The sequence below is a fragment of the Dipteris shenzhenensis genome, chromosome 9 (genome assembly GCF_047967505.1).
Source record: "Dipteris shenzhenensis isolate YYH24624 ecotype China chromosome 9, Dip_SZ_1.0, whole genome shotgun sequence".
Taxonomy (NCBI): domain Eukaryota; kingdom Viridiplantae; phylum Streptophyta; class Polypodiopsida; order Gleicheniales; family Dipteridaceae; genus Dipteris; species Dipteris shenzhenensis.
This window is the reverse complement of record NC_141604.1, coordinates 48,205,015-48,212,678: the sequence shown is the minus strand read 5'-3', so window position 1 is coordinate 48,212,678 and position 7,664 is coordinate 48,205,015.

Sequence of the window (7,664 nt, the reverse complement as noted above, 5' to 3'; positions counted from 1 at the left end):
CAGAGGAATCTTAGAGAAAAAGACAACTTTGGAAGAGGAGGAAACCAAGCAAGTACTCCTATAAGAGAGGGAAACGACAAATACTATGACATCCTAGGCCTAAATCTCTCAATGTGGCAACCAACAATGGCAATTATATCTTAATGGACTTATCTAGGAAATGTAAGGTATATAAACAGATAGGTGTTCTGACTATATAATGGCACTTATGAAAATTTGTGGATGGCTTTAGGCCAATCTTTCTCATCCTCCATTCTTTGAGATTCAAAAATCTAAGTTATATGAGCCAATTACAAGCCTCTATGTCTTTCTAAATAAGGTGATGCATGAAAATGCAATGGTTTCACATAGAGAGCTTTAGAGACCTCAATCCCAAACTCATTTACATAAGTAGTGTGGTGAATACTAGAGTTCATATGCCAATGGCTTGCTCACAAATTTCAAACACCAATACTCTAGCCTAAAGAGATTGTAACTTCTTATACATGGGGTCCATATTTATGACTTGGATGTTGATTAGCAATTCCAATCCTTTTTTTTTGTCCAAAAAAAAGAAGATTAGAATTGCTAGGCGGGATGTTGATGGATGTTTGCATCAAAATCCAAGGGGCCTACTTCATTATAACTTCCATTGTGGGCAAGATGGATCACAAAGGAGGATACCCAAGGCTGCTAGAGTGGCCATGGAACTATCAAGAAGTAATGCAACATAATTTCTAGAGGTCAAGGAGGATTATGCCTCATACATAAAAGAAAAGCTGCTAGTTACCATGATTGACACACTATGAGTAGCAGTTGAATGGAAGTCCAATGACAAAGGACCACACATGAGCTTTCCAAAAAGCTTCACCAATGAAGAAGAAGGCCAACAAGAGATCAAAAAAGAAATCACAAGCCAAACCATCTGAATCACTGTTAGTGGTCAAATCATCAAAGGACAAGCAATTTGGGAAATCAACTTAGGGACGAGCAAGGAAACAAAGATGATTCAAATCAAGAATGAGCTTCTCACCACTACCAAAACTCTCTTGAGGGAGTACCACAATGTGTTTGTTTGAGACTACATAGACTTAAATGGGGTACCACCTAGTCTAATCTAGTACCAAATTCCTTTGGTCCTTGATGCAAATCCCATTTGACAACAATCGTATAGAATGAATCCCAACTGCACAATGCTAGTGGGACACTAGTGAAGGAACAAATAGATCAACTACTCAAGGACAAATTTATTTATCAAGAGGACCAAAGGATTGCTTGTTTCCAATCATTATCATACCCAAGAAGATGGAAAATTCCACATCTGTGTCAACTACCAATGACGCAATGAGTAGACCATCAAAGATCCATCTCCCTACAATTCACCGACACAATTCTAAATAAAGTGGTAGGACATGATACGTACTAATTCATGGATGGGTATTGTGGATACAACTAGATCTCTGTAGTTAAATAAGACCAAGAGGAGACAATGTTCATTAGTAAATGGGCGGCCTACTCATCAACCGAAGTGAAGCTAGTCAGATTAAAGATCGTGGTGGCAATGTTTCAACATTTCACGGTGGAAACCTTCCAAGGCTTTGTGGACAAATTCCTTGCAATCTTCCCATATGAATTCTTGGTCTACAATACAAAGAAAGCACACTTGGAGTGCCTCCAAAAGGAATTCCAAAAATGTAGGGAAACCCAATTTTTTCTTTATCCATGTTTCTTGTGTGTTCTTGGGAGTACTATTATTATTTTCTTTTTTTGCAAAGAAAAGAACCTTCTATTAATGCTTGGAAAAACCTCTGTACATTTAAGTCAACAGCCCCAAAGATGCTGAGTATGGGAGAAACAAAAAAAATATAGTTAAAGAGAAAACCAACTTGTTCCAAAGAACCTAGCTCACTACCTAGGGAATCTCTGGCATAGGGGCTAATACAACGACGAGGGGGACTATACAACTAATGAATCCCTTGTGGTGTGAGAATGTAAAAACACTTGTAGGCCAAGGCTTGCAAAAATGCACCCGCCTTGTAGTGTCGCTCTGGAACCCAGGGTCTCACGCTCCCAGGTGGAATGGAGGGTGTAGATGATGTCCTACTAGATGATGACTAGAGTGGCTACAAAAGTAACCAGGTGCTCACCCATCATCACAAGGCTATAGCAATCCACCCATATGTTCCATGTGGTAATGCTAGCCACCATGTCCCACATGGTGTCCTTTGGTGGAGAGGAGGAATCAAACTAATAGGGGAGGTTGCCTCCTAAAGCTTGATCCTATAGATGCTCTGTCCCTAGATCCTATATGTAGGAGAAACCTCATCTATCTAGAAATCATGGCCTCCCTCTATCAACAACTAGACCTCCATTCACCAGGTGAGATCCATCTACAGGCACTGTAATTGGGATGCCATCCAAATTCTCTGTGCTCTAGGATATAGCTCCATTGGCAATGAGGTATCGTCTCAAGGACACCGTCAATGCAACAATGACATGCCCATCCACCCGCATATGATCCAATCAAGGTCCTATGGGAAAATCATTGTGGGTAGCCAACCATAAGAAATAGGATCTTCCTTGGTTGTATGTTGGACCAAAAGCACATCCAAAACCTAGATCCGACCCCTTGTGGGACCTACTGAATTGCCCAGTGTCTCTCCCTTGATGGGGTCTAGGCCGATGCCTCCATCTGTAGCCCCCATCCAATCCGTGTAGTGTAAGAGAAAAAGGATACCTCCTCCACTTGATCTATGTGGCCTACCCTAGAAGGCCATTACCACTATCCCTGATCCCACTAGACCTCCCGCAAATGGCTGACCTTCCCAAAGCCACATGCACCATCTGGGGGCATCTTGCTCTCGAATTCTAAGGGGGTTGATGTGCGACTCCTTGCCCAATCGGCCCACTACCCTGATCATTTGCTAGTATATCCCATCCAGGCTCCCATCCATCTCTAGGTCCCCCTTAGTTGTCACCTGGAGCAACCATCCCAACCCTACACGAAAGAAGCCAGGGTTATCCTTGCCATGCTAAATCATGATCCTTAGGAGTACTCCAGTCTTGGAAAGCTATCCTAGCCATTTGCTATCAATCCATGTGCAGAATCCCTCTTGCTGAGATTCAAGAATGGAAAAGTCTCCCTCATTTGTTGAATTTCCCCACGCATGTGAGCTATGGCTCCAAATCTCATCTCTACCTCCATGGGAAGTCTTCTCCATCTACCAAAGGATCTAGTTGGGTTGGTGTCCCACCATGCCCAACCTATGTGAGTCCGCTATCCCAACACGAGCCCATCTTGATCTTTGATCTCTGAGTGCCATATAAGGGGCTGATGCTTGGACTCCTCCTTATAGCAGGGGCGAGCTCGGATGAGACCTCTTGCTATTCTCTACCAGACCTTGTGAAGGCTCTGCATTAATGGAGAGACTTTCCCCATGAGGGGGGCCTCCAAGAAGATCCATCTATGTGACTGCTGCCATTGCCCCCCTCTGCATGGGGTATTCTTGAGAAGCCCATGTTGTAATAGAAGCTTCTAGGGTTCTATGCTTGGGTTGAGACCACACAGGACTAGCTTGCCCAAAAGGGCCCTACTATACATATCCAAATATATGATGCCCAAGCCTCCTAGCACCTGTGGCATGACACTATATACCAAGCGACTAGGAATTTGCTGTTCCTTGTGCCATGCCACCTTGCCCATAAGCAGTTGCACACCAATAGCATAAGTTGCCATATGGGTACCTCATTGTTTGACCCCATGGTATCCAGATAAAGCTAAAGGCACTCGCCCAATCTCATATCTCATGTGTCTCCTTAGCCCCTATAAAGAAGCTGATAGACTTTGTCCCATTGATTCACATGCTAGAGGCCTCACAATAAATACCAGGGCACCACTAACTATCTCTAGGCTTGCTATGGTTTGCTCCACATACAGGGCTATATGATCTACAAACTCTAAATCAAGTAGGTCCTCGTCCTACCTGATTGGGAGACTCATCCTTGTGAGACCTACCACTTGCGACCTCAAGAAGTATTCGAGTGCCTTTGCTACTATGAACATGAAGAGAGCTATGAACATGAAGAGAACATGTGTGAGGGGGAAGCCTTGTCAAAATGAGCAGAAAAGAGAGAAAGTCATGCCTATATGACCTTTGATGAGCATTTGGCTAGAGCTCCCCGCATAAAGCACAAAGACCCCTTTGATCCATCTATATGAGAAGCCCAACCTTTGAATAGTGCCCTCCAAGAACAACCACTCCACATATTGCAAGCCTTCTCAAAGTCCAAGAGAAGGATGACAAGAGGCTGTGACTCCTCATTGGCCCAGTCCTTTGCCTTGTAGAAAGTAAAGATGTCATCCAAGATGCTGCGCTCTTGAAAAAAGCCAATTTGTGTATTGTGAATGATGTCGGTGAAGTGGGGTCACAACCACAAACTCAAGACCTTGGCTAAGATCTTTTAAGTAATAGCAGGCATAGTGATTGGTCTCCAGTGCCAAATGTGTGACATGTCTCCCCCCTTTAGAATCAAACAAATCCAACCTACTCAAGGACTGAGGAAGAGAGCTTGTGTGAAAATCTCCTGAAAGCTAAGTAGAGAGGAGTAATAATGATCTCCTAGAAGTTTTGGAAGAAGGCCAGACACTTTTGGTTGGGGAGGACATTGAGAGCTTCCCAAAACTCCTCATCTATGAAAGGTGCCTCTAGTCTCTTATGTAACTCTCATAAAATTACTACTAGAACTTGATTCCAAATTGCCTTGTGGGCCACAAGCTTGTTGGGGACTCCTCTTCAACTTGGAATAACTAACTATAGAAGTCTATGGTTGTCTCAAGAATCTATTGGGGATCAATGTGTAAAACCCCCTGCATATCTCACAATTGCTATAGTTGCATGCCTGTTGACTGAGGTCCAGTGATTTATAAAAATTGCTTCATCATCTTGTCATCCTACTGTACCCATCTGGCATGGCTAGAGTGGTAGGGAACCTCTGCCCATCAAACCTCCATGTCTTGAAGCTCAAGACATGCATTCTCATATCGATCACGAAGCCATTGGGATTCTGGGTCCTACTTGTAGAGTCTCTTAATGGATGCTAGATCTCATCGCAGTGCTATCTCGCACTCTTAAAAGATGCACCTCTATCAAAGAGCACGAGATTGAAGCTCCGCACTGCTCCTCTGAATCACATTTGACACTCAAAAGACCCAACCCTCACTAGGCCTATCTTTTGGTGGCTGCCAAATCTTTGCTATAGCCTACTGTACCTCCTCATCTTGGACGGGATCCTTTGGGATATGAAACCCCTTTTGGAAAAGCCCATAGGGGGGGCTACTCTAGGTGGAGCACTGATGGTGATCGTGGGGCTTGCTAGTAGCACCTCCTCTATGTAGTGTCTAATCCCCAACATAAAATCAATCTAGTCTCTCTAGTAGGCCATCACGTCTCCTTAGAAGAGTAGGCTATCAAGGATCTTCATGAATTTTTCCTCTCTCCATGGGTCCCTGCTACCAATCATGAAAATAAACTGTGCTCCCAAGTCCTTCGCTTAGCTAGATGGCATCTTAGAGAAGGTGGCTTCTCCCTGTTTGTCGTCCACAAACTTTGGGTTGTTGAAGTCACACCCAACAATCCAAGAGTTGACATTTGGTAGACTCTCCGTTAGTTGCCTCCAATAAGTTGGGCGGTGTTGTCTGCACGTTGGAGCATACACATTCGAGATCCCAATCCTGGACTCTTCCACTCTGATGCCCATCCAAACTATGTGCCTTGGGATCAGCTTCTTTCGACGCACTGACACCACCTTCTCCCCCTCAAAACCTCCAACAAAATCACAAAAGTCAAAGATAGCTATCTAGGACCCTATGCACAAGAGAGCCTTGTTCACACATAGTTCCTCATGAGTTGGTGGACCATAGTGAGTTGGAACATGCACGTGCTCCATGACCATGGTCATAGTCTGTAGTACTTGATCCTTTGACAGGAGTTGCAAGGGTAGTAGTAGGGTGGGTAGTGGACTTTCTCTTGGTTTAGGAGCATATGTTTTCAATGGGGTAGACATCAATTGATGCCACCACCTCCTCTTGGGGAGAGGCTTAGAGGTGTGGTCCCCTGTGGTCAGATAGAGTGGAGGGGTCTACATATCAATTTCTTAGGCATTGTCCCCTGAGGTTCTATTCTTATTGTGACCCTGATAACAAGGGAGGGGTGTTTATGACACTTATCTTCCCAAATAAGGTTTAAGTGGTTCTCACCACGTTTTTATTCTTGGATGGTGGCAGGTATGCTCCAGGTATGAAGATCGTCCTCTTCAATAAAAGTGATGTTTACTACGACTTATCAAAGCAAATTTTTTCTGTACTATTATACATTCTACAAACCTTTTGCAAATTTCCCACCCCTTGATTTTTTTTGCGAGGTTTCACCTACATGTTGGAAAAATCTTGTTAAATTACATTAGTTTTCTCTCTTTTGTGTTCAGTACCAACGATCGAAATTGTTTTCATTTCACTATGAAATGGGGTTTTGTCAAGTCTTCACACACACAGTCATGTTTCCCCTGTAAATTTGGGTGGTTACACAATTCAAGTCATTATGGCTCTTTTGCCCTTGACTCATTAAATATTGCTTACTTGAGCAATACTATCTCTCTCACTAACCAGTCCACTTTCACCTCTGACAAAATATGAAGAGGGGAGAGGAGAAGAGTGGAGATGAGGAGAGAGGGCACAGCTAGAGAGCACACCACAAATGACTAACTGTACACTAGAATTAGTTGAAAAAATAGAATATATACAAACCCTTTTAGGGTTAGGGTTAGGGGATCTAACCCTTTCCTTTATAGCACTCTATAAGGTTAGTGCTATGCACATATGATCACGTGATGGTGCTATGCACACATGATCACATGATGTTGAGCGTGAACTCTCAACACCTTCCCTCAAGATCAACATCATGAAGTAGGCCTTCCCTCAAGATGATGATTCTGGGGAATCGAAGAAGGACTGAGCATTACATTCCATCACACCCCTTTAATGGGAATGTCCTTCCTCTGCATCAAACCAAGAGCTAGTCGGTGTTTCTCGAATAGCTCTTTACCGAGTGGTTTGGTAAAGATGTCTGCAACATTTTCTTTGCTATCACAATGCTGCAGTATGATGTCACCAAGTAACACTCTTTCTCTGATGAAGTGCTCTCTGACATCAATGTGCTTTGTTCTGGAGTGATATACTGGATTTTTGGCCAATGCTTGAGCCGATTGATTATCACAGTATATTGTTGTTGGCTTTGACTCATCAAAGTAATCTGTTTCTGACAATAGCCTTCTGAGCCATATAGCCTCACATGCACCTGTAGTGAGTGCTCTATATTCTGCTTCAGTTGAAGACAAAGAAACAGTTGGCTGTTTGTTTAACAACCATGATATAGCACCTTGACCAAGGAAAAATGCATATCCCTGTGTCGATCTCCTGGTCTCATGATCTCCAGCATAGTCACTGTCACAGTATCCATGCAACCGTGGATGACTTCCTCTGTATTCTATCCCAAATTGTCTTGTACCTCTGATGTATCTCAAGACTCTTTTGGCTGCATTCCAGTGAGACTGTTTTGGATTTGCCATAAACTGTGCTAGTGAGCTTACTGCATAACAAATATCTGGCCGTGTGATTGTCAGATATATAA